At 39.0% G+C, this 14,720-nt stretch overlaps 1 protein-coding gene and 1 long non-coding RNA gene across 4 annotated transcripts in view; both read right to left on the minus strand.

Annotated features, from left to right (window-relative positions):
- The window catches only part of NXPH1 (neurexophilin 1), a 433,080-nt gene that overhangs the window by 192,252 nt on the left and 226,108 nt on the right, over positions 1-14,720 (minus strand). The gene's annotated exons all lie outside the window — the stretch shown is intronic.
- The window catches only part of LOC144288849 (uncharacterized), a 97,347-nt gene that overhangs the window by 22,684 nt on the left and 59,943 nt on the right, over positions 1-14,720 (minus strand). Inside the window, exon 3 of one of the 3 annotated variants that reach the window (XR_013356856.1) lies at positions 3,520-3,605. The exons of the other annotated variants lie outside the window; for them this stretch is intronic. This is a non-coding gene — a long non-coding RNA (uncharacterized LOC144288849). The remainder of the gene's footprint in view (positions 1-3,519; positions 3,606-14,720) is intronic. 3 annotated transcript variants of the gene reach the window in all.

Consider the following 14,720-nt stretch of genomic DNA (forward strand, 5'->3'; position numbering starts at 1 on the left):
GCAAATAAAATATGTGGAGTCTGACATCAAGCAAACCTGGATTCTTGTCTTTGTTCTACCTCTTCATTGCCATGTGATCTAAAACAGGGTACTTAATCTCTATGTGCCTCAGTTGTCTCAACTGTACAAACAGGTATAATTGCAGTATCTACCTGAGATCTAGAAGAAAAAATACATGTAAAGTACTTAGAACAATGTCCCTCAGATAGTAAGCACTCAGTGTATCTTAGCTGCTGATAGTAGCAATAGTACAATATTTATCAGACTGAGCTAAATGTTTTACACACCTTGCCTCATTTACTCCTACACTATCCTATAAAGTAGGACTAGACAAGAATGTATCCAGAATACTTTATCACCCATAAGCTTGAATTACAAATGAGAAAATTGAGGTTTAGGAAAAGATTCATTATCTAGCCTAAGGCCATAGAATTTGTAAGTGATGGAGCCCAGGTTCTTACTCAGGGCTCTTGCTGCAAATGACACTATTTTTCAAAGTATGGCATTGGGACCACCATCAGTATAATCAGAGTCTCTGTAATGGAGCCCAAGAATCTGTAAGTTTAACAAGTTCCCTAGGTAGATTTTGGCCCCAGATCATGGCTCCTTGGACTAAGTGATCTACATGAGAAAGTCATTTTATGTCATTTTTCCAGAGATGGCTAACTTCAAAACCTTAATGCAAGCTCAAAAACTTATATTTTGTTCAGAGCCTTGTACAAAGCAGGCCCTCAGAAAATACTAAAGGATAATCTTATAGTAGGTGAAAAGTATTGCTCCAAGAAAAGACCAACAGGGAACAACATAGGAGCAGGGCTGTAGCAAATGCCTGTGTTTTTTTCCCCTCTGCCTAAAGGTATCTGTTTGCATGTGATTGATTTTTATCTTAAACTTGATGGATTGATACATAGATTTAATTATATCATGTGTTGTCCCATCAATATTGCTCTGCAGCTATTTTACATTCAGCCTGGGTGCCAGATTGAATTAAATGTTTTTTTTAAAGCCTATAAAGCAGGAAAATATCTTCCCCTAGTTGGTATTTTTACATATTGGTTAGTTACTAAGAGTCTGTAAGCTAAAGCAGATAGTAAAGTTCATTTGTTAGTGAGGAAGCCAATTTGACTTTTATGGCTATTAATTTTTATGGGGCACAGAGCAGAATTATTGGTGTTTCTCCTAACTTAGATACCTCTGTAGCTGTCAGGATTGAGGGTACTTCCATTTGGGAAGCAATTATCCTGACCATCACTAAGGAGACAAATGATCATAGATAAACAGTTTCCAGGTCCTGGTCTTAAGATCCATATATATTCGATGATACCTACCTACTATGAGCCATCAGAAAAATCACTGCTATAGCTTTTAAACAAGAAGTAATAGATTATAGGCTTTACAATAGAGTGAAAAAGACTTGATCATTTAAGAAAAGTCATTATCATAATTGAAGCATCCCCAAAAGATATTAATTCAGCATCTTTCTTGTGTGTCTACTCTGTATTGTGTGCTGTTTACAAATCCAGTTTAAAGTAGTGAGAAAAGACAAAAACAGACAAAGGACCTGTTTTCATGGATCTCACATTCAGTACTGGGAGTCAGATATTAAATAAAAATAGACTTGTCAAGGTGATAGTATGTGCTGAGATGGAAAATGAGGCAAGATAAAAGGTAGAGAATAATTGAAGGAGTTCTATTTTACATAGGGTAGCCAGGGAAGGTATATCTGATATAAGGTAACACTAGCAATTAGACCATCCACCTGACTTAGGTAAGAGGAGATACCTTAGTTTAGAAGAAGACGTTTAAGGTTTAAGGATTTTTCTACAATGTTCCTGTATATGTGAAAATCATTGCTTCATTCAACAAGAATAAAGTATAACTTATTTCTATGTTATTAGGAACTTATACTATATTAGGAACTTCTAACTTATTCCACTACACACATTGACTTAAACTTCACAACACCTTTTTTTTCTCATTTATTCATTCACTATTTTTTTTAATCTTTCAAATTTTCCAGGGATTGTACCAGGGCTGGAAAAATAATAGCTCATAGTTATGAAGTAACTGTAACTAACTGCAAAGCACTTCACATAGCTTTAGAGACTATTAGGCAGGTATTATTAACTCCACATCAATGATGTAACCATGATGTAACATGGGTTACAGAATGCCTAAGTTCACATTTCTATTTAGTGTCAGAGCTCAAACTATAATCAGATTTTCTGATCCTTATTCTAGTTTTCTCAAACTATGACATAAAAACCTTATATTAAATTCTTTGTCTTGAGACAAATGAGATAACATATATTCCAGAAAAAATATACCTCATTGTTATATGAATTTCAAAACACTATATACCTTGACCCCTACCTTCAAACAAATAAATGTTAGCCTCATTTATAGATGAAGTTTTCACCAATAAAATTCAATCAGCCTGGGAAATAGGCTAGTAAATTTATAGTATGAATCAGATATCTGAATAGATGATCCCTCTAATGAGAGACTGTCAGCAGTGCAGGAAAGTGGACAAGGGGCTTCACAGCATTCCTTCCCCTCATTTCACCATGAAATCATCTCTTCTGTTGACTCACTTCCTCCTTGCTGCCTCTTCCAGCCCAACTCTGGCCCCATCCCTGCAAGTGTCCTTTATTGCCTACAGAAACTCTACAACAGCCCTCTTTTCTGCCTATGCCCTTGGAGTAATGTCCTTGGAGAACATGGGCTGTCCAACTTTTACAAACTAAGATCAAAGATTTTACAAATCCACCATGTCAGCTTAGAGATCATCCTAGACCAACCTTTGTCATTCACAAATGGGACTCAGGAAAGATACATGACTAATGGCTAATTGGCTCTAGAACCAAAGTAGGATGCAGATCTCTGCTTTGAAGGGGCACCTGGGTGGCTCAGTGGTTGAGCATCTGCCTTTGGCTCAGGTTGTGATCCCAGGTCCTGGGATTGAGTCACACATCAGGCTCCTGGTGAGAAGTCTGCTTCTCCCTCTGCCTGTGTCTCTGCCTCTCTCTCTCTCTCTGTGTGCCTCTCATGAATAAATAAATAGAATCTTTAAAAAAAAAAAAAAAAAGAAGATTCCTGCTTTGGGTTAACTGTTCTTTGTACTCTACCACATTGTTTTTAGGGCCTTAATACTGGAAAAGAAAAGAAAAAAAAGGTCTCTTCTATTAGTATTTAGGTCGTTAACCACAGATTGATAGAAAAGATTTTGGAAGGAGTTTGTCTATTTGATACCTTTCAACCCACACCCCTTAGCCAGCCAGCTACTCTGCCCATCTATGGGGTAAGTACACTTCCAATATGCTCTTCACGATGTTTGGTTTTTCTCTACATCCTATTGAATGATGAGCCCACAAGAAATATCCTGGACTTCTTCCATTAGTCGTAGGATGACTCAAAGAATGAGCTAAAAGAAATCAGGACTGTTTTCCTCTAAACAATCATATACATTTCATAAATAACCAGTAACCATTTCAAAGTGCTTTCACATCACCAACTTACTTTTGACATGATTGGCATAATCAACATCATCTTCATTTTAAATGTGACAAAACTAACACAAAGAAGGGAAAATCACATAGTAGCTGCTGGAAGAGAGAAAATAGAAAATAAATTCAAACCATTCCCAGATTGATATGAATCATTCTGAACCATATTTCTGATACAGGGAAAAAAGGAAGCAGTAATAAAAATTATAAACTTTTTTTGACCACTGATTATGTGCCAGGATATTCCCTAGCTCATTCAGCCTCGCACCATCCCTATAACCTAGAAGTTATTATTACTTTCATTATGCACATGAGAAAACTCAAGATTAGCAGAACTAAATAACCTAGTCAAGGTAATAAAACTTAATAAACATCAAAGCCAGAAGTTGAACACAGTCCTTCTGGTCCTTTAGTCCCCACTTAACTACCATACTGTCCTAGTAGTGAAACTCTTTCTTGATAGTATGAAGATGTGTCTTGGCAAGTATAGACCCCCACTATAATTCCTAACTAGTCTACTTATCTCCAGTTTTCTTTCTAAAATAAAATCATACAAATAACTATAAAAATGCTAAAAAAAAAATACTAGTCATGTTTCCCTTGCCTTCTCATATACACCATGCCCACACCTTTATTTATATTATGCTTCCTGCCTTGAATCTCCTCTTCCCTCCCTGTGTCAGGCAGAATTTTGGGTCCCTGGTGCCCTACCCATGAATATATTACCTTATGTGGCCAAGGGAATCTGTAAATGAAATTAAGGTTTCTAATTAGTGACCTTAAAATAGGGAGATAAGGATTATTTGTGTGAGCCTTACATGATTACTTGTGCCCTCAGAAGCAGAGCTTTCTTTTAACTAAGGCTACAAGAGGAAGTCAGACATAACAGAAAGGAAAATAAGAGATTAGAAGCATGAGAGCTTTCAATGTGCCATTGTTGACCTGACGATGACAGGGGCACGTGTCAAGGAAATAGAGATGAGTACTACAGCTGCAAGGAGCTAAATTCTTCTAATAACCACTGAACTTGGAAAAGGATGCAGAATCTCAGATGAGGACTGCAGCCCCAGCTGATACCTTGATTTTTAACGTGATAAGACTCTAACCAAACAATCCAGAATTCCCTACTGAACTTCTGACCTATCTTTATGTGTTGTTTTAAACTGGGGAATTTGTAATAATTTGCTACAACACGGAAAAAAAAAAACCCTAATATATTCTCTCTGTTTTATAAACTTTTGTTCTTCTTCCAGGGTCCACCCTAGGTAAGACAAATAATATTTTACCTTAAGAAAAACTTAAAATATTAAACAAGTATGTGCAATTTTCTTGACTTCTCTCCTTTCAGCCACTAACCCACTCATCCTACTCTTCAACAAAGTAAAAACTTTATGCTTCTCAACTGTAAACTAGAGCTGTTCTTTGAAAGAAAATGAGGGGGAAGAGACCACTGCAAAAAGGGACATATTTTTCATATGCAAATGAGGCATCATTCCAGACTAAGAGTCTTAAAACAAAGACAATTCAATATGGTCCATGCCTTGCACTTCATCTGTGCAGATTTCACGTTAAAATGAATCGTGTGTCTGTGCTTGTTGTTTACTTGTGGGATGCAATCTGTTGGAAAAACAAAAGCGTTTCTGCAATCCAAAGTCATGCCTCAACCTCACCACATCCTTCTGAAATATGTCCAGCCTGCAGCCCCAGGCTGTGTGGGCCCTCCTGCCCACTCTGGCTTCCTACAGAGCTGTCACCACAGCAGGCCGCCCAGGCACCATGGAGAAGGACACAATCTGTGCTGCTGGTGGTGGGCACCACCACAGTCCTCCCTGCTCGCCCTTCAGAGGAGGAAGAGCCCTTTGCAGGAGAATCTTTTGTTTTCCTTCCCTCCTGACGCCTCTGTTTTCTATAAATGAAACTGCCCCTTCCCACCACAGCTCCTCTTTCATTCAAAGGAACCAGTTACTCTGCTTTTGGAGCTGGGTCAAAGAACCACCCTTGTGAGTTCTGTCAGCTACAAAGTGAAGACTAAAGCAAAGAAAACAGTCTATAAGAGGGAAGCCTCTTCCCCAGGAAACTCTTCACCATGCAATCAATTAGAAATAGATAGTTAGCATGTCGCAGATCATTAACAGTGGATCAAAATCCATCAGGTCAATAATCATATCCCATGCTCCTTCTTTTCCCTAACTCCCCACTAAAAAGCACAGCAAGTTGTGGTATTTCTTTGCCATGTTTAATCACTGTAGCTGGCCCTCTTAAGGAAGGATAAATGTCTGCCAAAGAATTTCAGGTTGAATCCTGCATGAATAAGCTATTTAGAGGACACGTCAAAGATTCAGTTAATTCAATGAATTCACTACTCCCCTTGCCAGAGTCTGGATCCATAAAAATATGTCCATCTGGGGGCTCATAGAAAAGCTTCATTCAAAAATGTCCACTATACTAATTCATGCCATACTTATAAATGATTAAGTCCAGCTCTCAACTAATGACATAGGTCCTTCCCTTCTGACCATGTGGGCCTGACTGGTCTCCTCTGCCAGTTTGCCAAAGCCATACTTGCTGTCACTTTTTTTTCTTTTTAATGAGGAAACTTGTTATTTTTATCTAAAAGGATAAGATGTTGAAGCAAGAATGCCAGCTGCATGCACTGAAGATAAAATCCTGAAGGCAACTTGAGACCATCTGAGCTTCACTGAGCCTCCTCTCCCCTATCTACTGCCCAGTCATCTTGCATCAATCAGGCTTTCAATCCTGGGTGCTCTGCACAGGAGGTGACAGATCAATATATGGACACTGGCCACAATGACCCCAACCAGAATTTCTGAATAAGGAGCTGCCAATCAAAATGCCCTCACCTTTTCCTACTCAATGGCCACATTTCTATAGTTACTAACAAGAGAAGAGAGGGTTATCAGGTTTGGTTTAGCTGAATTTCAGGCAGCAAGAAAATCCCATGCACTTTCTTTTGGAAATTCTACTGGGAAATGACTAGGAAACTCGCTGATGAGATATTATGGTCACAGTGGTCCTGGCTGGCAGAACAGAAATTAAAAGCTGTGATAGCCCACATCATCCAAGCACAATGATACATTTATTTACCTGTGCCTTGCCTGTGCCAAGATACCTCCACATTTTCTTTCTATAGCAAAGGCAGTGCTCAGTTTCTCAGTGAGCCCCTTATTTGGGCAAAAAGAAAAGGAACAAACTAACAAGCCACCCTTTGATTTCCAAAGGGCAACTGCCAAGTCTGTGTAAGCAAGGAGGAGAAGGTAGAGCCTTTGAAGACCTTGCAGACTGACCAGTATCAGCAAGTCCTGCCTGGGGTGCTCCTTTTAAGAGCTTATCATCCCAGGGTGAAAAGACTCAGGCCTCCAGAGATTATTAACTGAGAATTACTAGGGTCACTATATCTATAATCTAAGGACTCACATGCATGGAAATATCTGTCCTTAATTTTTAATAACCAGAAACACTGGTGTTTCGTCTCACAACCTCAGAATTGGGACAGGGGCATGCAGGCCTGCAAAAATATACGGCTAGTGGGGAAAAAGAAACTAGGTCCAGGACCATGTAAATAAGGGATGAAAGGAAAGGAGTAAAGGGAAGCTGAAGGCTCCAAAACTAGACTCAGGAAGAGTAATCTAGGTTTAACTCAGCTATTCATTTATTCATTCATTCACGAAACAAATATTTATTACATGCCTACTCTATATTTGGTCTCCTAGAGATGCAAGGTACAAATTGGAATACAAAAGCTCTAAGAAATACTGAATCACAGACAAAATTATTTAGCTCGAGTTTCCCCAAATGTATTTAATCCTTAGAATTCTATTTTTTTTCTAAGAAAATTTAGACCATATCAGAGAATTAATATTCCTGGAACAGTTTTGGAAATACTAGTATGGAGTAAATTGTACTTAATTCTTATTTAAGGGCAAGTGTATAAACATAATTATCAAATCCTTCAGTCTTTTTCATATAATCCAAAGATCAAAAAACAAACTATGCATTTTCATATAGAGCTACCTTGGTTGGGAAGACCCTAGCTTCAAGATGCCCATACGAGGGATCCCTGGGTGGCGCAGCGGTTTAGCGCCTGCCTTTGGCCCAGGGCGCGATCCTGGAAACCCGGGATCGAATCCCACGTCAGGCTCCTGGTGCATGGAGCCTGCTTCTCCCTCTGCATATGTCTCTGCCTCTGTGTGTGTGTGTGTGTGTGTGTGACTATCATAAATAAATAAATTAAATAAATCTTTAAAAAAAAAAAAAAAGATGCCCATACGATATCAACTTAGCAACATCTCCTAATGAGAGAATTCTGAGTGTGCCTATCATAATGCACCACATGTGAGAAGCAGCAATAGGCTCCCTGCCTCAACTCTAGAAGATACAGGCTTGAGATGGACACTGAATTAGGTCCCGTATAACCATAGGAAGTCCTGGAATAGCACCCTTCCAGCATTGCCAGTTAGGTTCATTCATGCAATGATCTTTTGAGTGTCTGTTATCTTCAAACATGAAACGCATTGTCTCATAATTCTCATGACTACTCCTGCCTTATTCTCGTTTTTCAGATGAGGAAAGCCAACCAAGTGGAGGTATCTTGATTTGCACAAAGTAAATAAGGTGACAGAGCTGAGTTTGAAATCCAGGTCCATCTACCTCCGGAGCCAACTTTCTGTGTCACATCACAACGCTCTCCAAAGGGAAGTCCCACAAGAGCCCAGTTGACTGAAGAGTCTCTAAGTCTCTGAGTTCAGAGCCTAGTAGAATCACACTCACTGTCAGAGGGACTATGTGCACATGGTGCCTGGACATGCAGGTAGGAAGCAGCAGTGGATCCAACTCTGGCCATTTATGGAAGACACAGACTGAGGAAACCAGGCTTGAGCTGGCAATTCAGCCTTTAAAAGAAAAATTAGTTTTCTGTAACCTAGGAGGAAATTAATCTAAATGACAATGGAATACAGTTAACAGTCACAAAATGTGAACTTGAGTTTTAAGACCTTATCCAGCATCTTCTGTGCTTTCAAAAGAATAGTGCCAGAGTTGAAACAAATTCATGCATACATCTCTTAAAGAACTATCTACTCCATAAAATCAATAATGCATACTCAATAAAATAATATTAACTGCATAAAATAGATTGGATCCATTTTCTACGGGGCTTTTAGCAATGTTGTGACATAACTAGTCATTACATTCAATTATATGAACTAACTGATTTATAGGCCCAAACTCAGTGCAATATAAGTGTGCTGGCACTGTCAAAACTACACACTTCTAGAGAAGTAACTTAGCAGAGAGTGGGGCCAAAGGATAGAGCTAGACTCAAGCTAGTGTCACTGACTTCACAAGAATGGTCTCCTATTGCCCAGAGGTCCTTATTGTCTTTGTTTGATTATAACCTGTTTTGTTCTCTTCCAAATAATAAACTCTGATATTTCTATCCTGAATGCTAGTAATGCACTGTGGCCCTAATTTTGAAACATGCACTTTTAATTAAGAACAGTGATGACCTATGTGCATACACAGTAATAGCTTTTAATATTTCATGTTAAGAATTTTTGTTTCCTGTCTCTTCTCCCTCCCAAAGCAACAGTACCAGTGTCCTACTCTGAGGCTCTTCCATGCAACCATGGAAGTAGCATCTTACTACTACTGCCTTCTCGGAACATCTTTCCTCCTTTCCCTGTCCTCCTCCCATCCAAATCTTCCATATCTTTAAAACCACTTCCCATGCACACTGATCTCATCCCTCCTTGTGCTCAGGAAACTTGTTGGCCTTACTTCTTATTTTGTGATTATTCTTATTTGCTGTTATCTTATATTGGCATTTAATTCTTGTAATTGTGTTTAATGTTTCATTAGGCAGAGTAAGCCAGACTATGGTGTAGTGTCTCAATAAGAAACCCTACATCTGAATTGTGTACCCTTCAAAAGTTTATTTTACACTCATATAAAGCCTGTTGGGGATTATTAGGGTCTCTTCACCATTCAGGGGCTCAGAGATCCAAGCTCCCTCCATCTTGGAATGCTGTCATCTCAACACCTGACCCTCAAAGATACCATGGCAAAGGAAGAGAAAGCATGGAGGTGGCCTTTTTCAGTTCTTCAATGTTCCAGCCCCAAGGAGACAGACAACACAGCCACTAATATGCAATTGGCTAGAACTAGTCACATAGCCCAGCTATCAACAGGGAGGCTGGGAAGTATAATGTTTCTATATGTCCCAAAAGAACAAAAGATCTGGATCTGGATGAGCCCCAGTATTCTCTACTACAGTAAGTTTATATCATGTCTTCCAAACAGACTGGGACATCAGTTATGCTAATGGCAGCTAAAGTGAACTTTGCTTGCTTGTTTGTTAGTGGGCTGGCCTGTCTGAGCTCTCTGGGGTCCTTCAGTGCAAGACAATCATCCACATCATTAGGATCCTGCCAGAGATCCTAGAACTGTGCCTCATGTATAAGAGAATTGCCTTAGAAAGTATTTATTGATGGGTTCAGTCTGAACACTGACAGGGAAAAACATTATACCTGATCAAGTTATGTCTCTTCATAGCTCTTGGCCCCATTTTCTAACTGCTAAAAGTGTAGCTTATAAGACAAATGAATGTGGCAGGGACATCAGAATTTCTTGTGGTTGTCTCAATTGACTACACGTGAACGCCACAACTTTGAAACTTCCCCCTTCCCTGTACGCTAAGACAGAATGAAATCAACAGTGATGGACAAGACCCTACTGAAGAGAAGGGTCACTTCATAAAGTGACAAAACCTGGCCAGAAATATATTTATGATACAATACAACACAACAGCACATTTCCCTGAACTGCCTCAGATAGAAAGGCTCCAGATGAGACACTGTTATCCCCATTAACAGATGGAGAAAAGGATACCTGAAAAGGTGAAGTCTCTTGGTCATAGTCAAACAGCCACCCAAGAAAAGCCAGGGAGAGTACCTGCAAGGTTGTAGGCTTGGAGCTGTTCCTATTAAATTAGATGATGTTCATTCGTCACTGACAGCTTTGGGGGAAAATGGATCAATAAGCACTTCCCTTTGGGTCACTTTCCTACTGTGTCGGATTTATATCTGCAAATGTTTAAAGAGTTCCCATTTACCTGGGGTTTTATGACTTTGTTATAATTGCCAGAGCTGAGAGAAAGCTGCCTTCCGTCTGGCTTCTCCTCCTGCAGGGAGCAGTCCAAAAACCATGTCATCTCAATCATAGAACAAAAATGCTTTGAAGGAAAACAAATGCCGCTTTTTTTTTTCCTTAAAAAGAAATTGTTGAATTGCCTGGAAAAGTCAGACAGTGACTTGCAAAAAAACCTTTCTTTTAAGTTGTCTAGCTACTGGCAGGAGAGGATGGATCACTGCAATGGATTTTCTGAGTGCCTCATCCAGGTCAGCATGAAAGATTGGAAGATTATTCCAGAGTCTCATGACACCATGGTCAAGCAGCTTTTTCAGTTCAGATTTCTCAATTTTAAATGTGGAGTCAACACTCCCATCCTTTTTATATAATAGAAAGTATACTATGCATACCTTTATATAAATAATTATTGCCGAGTATTATCGTGAACAAAGTTGGGGAGTAACACTAGCACATTTATCTATAGCTACTTGGTAAGGTGGCATTGACTTTTTCAGATATTTTCTCACAAACTTTTCCATTTCAATTTACGTGTTAATTCATATGCAAGTACATACACACACACACACACACACACACATATATACATATTAACTAACTAAAAATCAATAAGCGTTCATTTGCTTTTTTCTTGGTTTTTCTATTGCAACATCCTCCATCCATACCTGACCTTCAAGTAACATACACGTATATGAACAGTAAAAAGATAGGGGGTAGAAAAGAGAAGAAAGCAAAGAAAAGGAATGCTGTTTTACAATTTATCAAGACAAGAGTATTGACAATTCAATTTCATAGCAAAAGAAAGCAGTGAATGTGCTTGTTCCGTATTATAACTCTTTCTTTGTGCAGTCTTTCTTTTTTCTCCTTGGAATCCCCTAGTTCAAATGGGTTTTCAGTTTAAATGTGTTCAGTGCTGAAAACAAAATAGCATTTGTAATCTTGGGGAAAAGTTGCTACCATTCTGAATTTGCACAAGTAAATTACAGAAGATAGAATATTTAATTCTTCAGAACTATCTTATATACAACAGAGCAGCTTTAATTAATAGCTGTGACACTGGCTTCACCATTTTAAAAAGTGTGTTGTTTGAGTGTATTTAACACATTCTATAACTTTCTGGACATAATTTATTTTGAAAATCTTACCCTTTTAGAGTATATAAAAGTAAACCTCTGTCTACCTCTGTCAAAATAATAAATAATTCAGAATACATAAATACTACTACTGAGGCTGAGCCACACCACGGAGGAGCATGGGCCTTCAGAGCACTGGAGAAAGTAACGCCAAGAGGAGGCAAATAAAAATTAAATATACCTCCTCTGTGCAGTCCTTCTGTTGCATGCCTCACCTAAAAAAAATTTTTTTTCATTGTATTGTCCAAAATCCTAAGAAATTGTATTATCTCCATTTTGAAAGAAAAATAATAATCAGGAGGTAGGAGCACCTGGGAGAGGAAACTTGCCCCATATTCCTCCCAATGAAAAACAGGGTTAAGCACAAACTTGTATGGCTCCAAACTCCCTGGATTAGAAAGAGCTAATTGGAGCTAGAAAATAAAAGTGTGTTTTACATATCATTCTCTGTTTTTGCTATCAATGTTCTTTCTTCTTTTTTAAATAACTGTTATGATTTAGGACAGATACATATGGAAGCACCCTCAAAACGTGAGGCATCCCAGTAACTGTGTTGTTGATGATGAAGACATTTCTTATGCAACTCTTCATTAGGACTACACTCTTTCAACATGTCAACAACCATTCCCCATCCAGCACCCTGCTCAGTACTAGGGATAATGCAAAAGAAGGAAATAAATTGTTCTAAATACAGAAGAAAATAAATCTGGGGTTTTCCCTGAATTCCATATTAATCTGTAGTCTTTACTGATACATTCAAAATTCAACTTCAATAATATCTTTGTATACCTACTATACACCAAGTACTGTGTCATGATTTAGAAAGGGGGATATCCCAGGCTTGCAAAATACCACAAATACAGCTACTAAAATTCAGCACCTGAGCATTGCTATTTCTACCTCCTTTTTATCTGCTTGTTTGACAAATATTGCAATGGCAGAAAGAAACTGCTTCAGGGCATCAAACATATGTGAAACTGCCAATTTTCAGTACAATTTTGTTTACCAAAATGCAGTCCCAGGCAGCTCTGTTCACTCCTAACAGTTCTTCAGAGATGTCAGAAATCACCTCCCTAGCCTGCTCCCCAGTGCATGTTCTCACAAAGAATTGCCAGGAACTGCCTTTATATAAACGTCCCTAGTAGAGCACAAGAAAAATCAATGTTGTTCCTCTTCCCCTTCCCTGAGCCCTGTTCTACTATTCCCATAAACAGAAGCCCAGGTACAAATATGGGTAGAGATCTCTTCTGGGAGGGCTCAGTATTCCAGCACCATATGTTCTTTTTAAAGAGAAACCATCAGAGCACCTCTTTAGTGCTTGTGTATCTCCTCCAAACTCAGAGTCAGATCTGAAGCAGTACATGTAAAAGCTATTGTGCAAGGACCACTCCACGCTCCACTTCTCTCTCCACTGCCCAGAAAGAGGACTCCCACAGAAACACACGTTGAACTGTGCCCCCTGGTCTCTGTGCTGCAGCCACACTGACTGTCACACACTCCACGTTCTCTTTCACCCCAGACCTTCACACATGTCCTTTCCTCTGCTTATGATCCTTTTCTCATTCTGACCAATTAGCTCCTACTTAGCCTTCAGGTCCCAATTTATAGAGGACCCTTCCTCTGGGCCCCCGCATCTGAATAGAACTCCCCACACCTCCACAGCACACTGTCGTTCCCCTGTAATAGCCTATCCACACTCCACTATTGCTCATTGCTCACCTGCTATTGCACACACTGGTCTACAAGCTCAGCCAGGGCAAATACTGCCCCCCATCTTCTTCACTATTATCTTCTTACTGCCTCACATTATGCCTGCACAAAATAGGTGCTCAGTAAATATTTGTGGATTGAATGAGTCTAACGATCAATTAATGTTAATTTACTAACTAGTACATGCTTTCTTACATACCACAGGATGAATCCTATCAGACTGAACCTTAAACAATAACAACAACAACAACAACAAAACCCTAAGGTGACCCAAACATGGGCTCATGATGGGAAAATATCTGCCTTCTTTCTTTTCCAGCTCCCTTTCTATACCTTCAATATTGAGCCTCTCTGCAGTTCACTCATGGTTTTGTTTGATAAAGAGCCTTATAAACCCATTTGATAGAACTACACTATGATCCAGGAACTGTACTACTAAGTACTGACCCAAAGGATACAAAAATACTGATCTAAAGGAGTGCATGAACCCTGATGTTTATTATAGCAGCATTTTTAACAATAGCCAGATTATGGCAAGAGCCCAAATGTCCATCAACTAATAATAATGGATAAGAAAAAGGGAGGGAATATTACTTAGCCATAAAAAGAACAAAATCTTGCCGTTTGCAGCAATGTGGATAGAGCTAGAGGGTATTATGCTAAGTGAAATAAGTCAATCAGAGAAAGACAAATGCTGTATGATTTCATTCATTCATGGAATTTAAGAAACAAAATTAATGAACATTGAGGGGAAAAAGAGAGGAAGACCAAGAAACAGATTCTTAACCATAGAAAACAAACTGAAGCATTCCAGCTGGTCTCTCTTTAAATCTCAGGCCGAATTGATAGATTTTCAGGATAATTTGAAGGTTTTCTAGGTAGTTTGGTGGGGACAGGTGATTTGGACACCCTGCTCTTCCGCCATCTTGCTCCTCCCCCTCTTTTGTTCTCATTCATTTGGGGAATATAAATAATAGTGAAAGGGAATATAAGGGAAGGGAGAAGAAATGTGTGGGAAATATCAGAAAGGGAGACAGAACATAAAGACTGCTAACTCTGGGAAACGAACTAGGGGTGGTAGAAGGGGAGGAGGGCGGGGGGTGGGAGTGAATGGGTGACGGGCACTGGGTGTTATTCTGTATGTTAGTAAATTGAACACCAATAAAAAATAAATTAAAAAAAAAAAAAAAAAAAAGAAAACAAACTG

Source organism: Canis aureus, chromosome 18 (assembly GCF_053574225.1).
Source record: "Canis aureus isolate CA01 chromosome 18, VMU_Caureus_v.1.0, whole genome shotgun sequence".
Taxonomy (NCBI): Eukaryota; Metazoa; Chordata; class Mammalia; order Carnivora; family Canidae; genus Canis; species Canis aureus.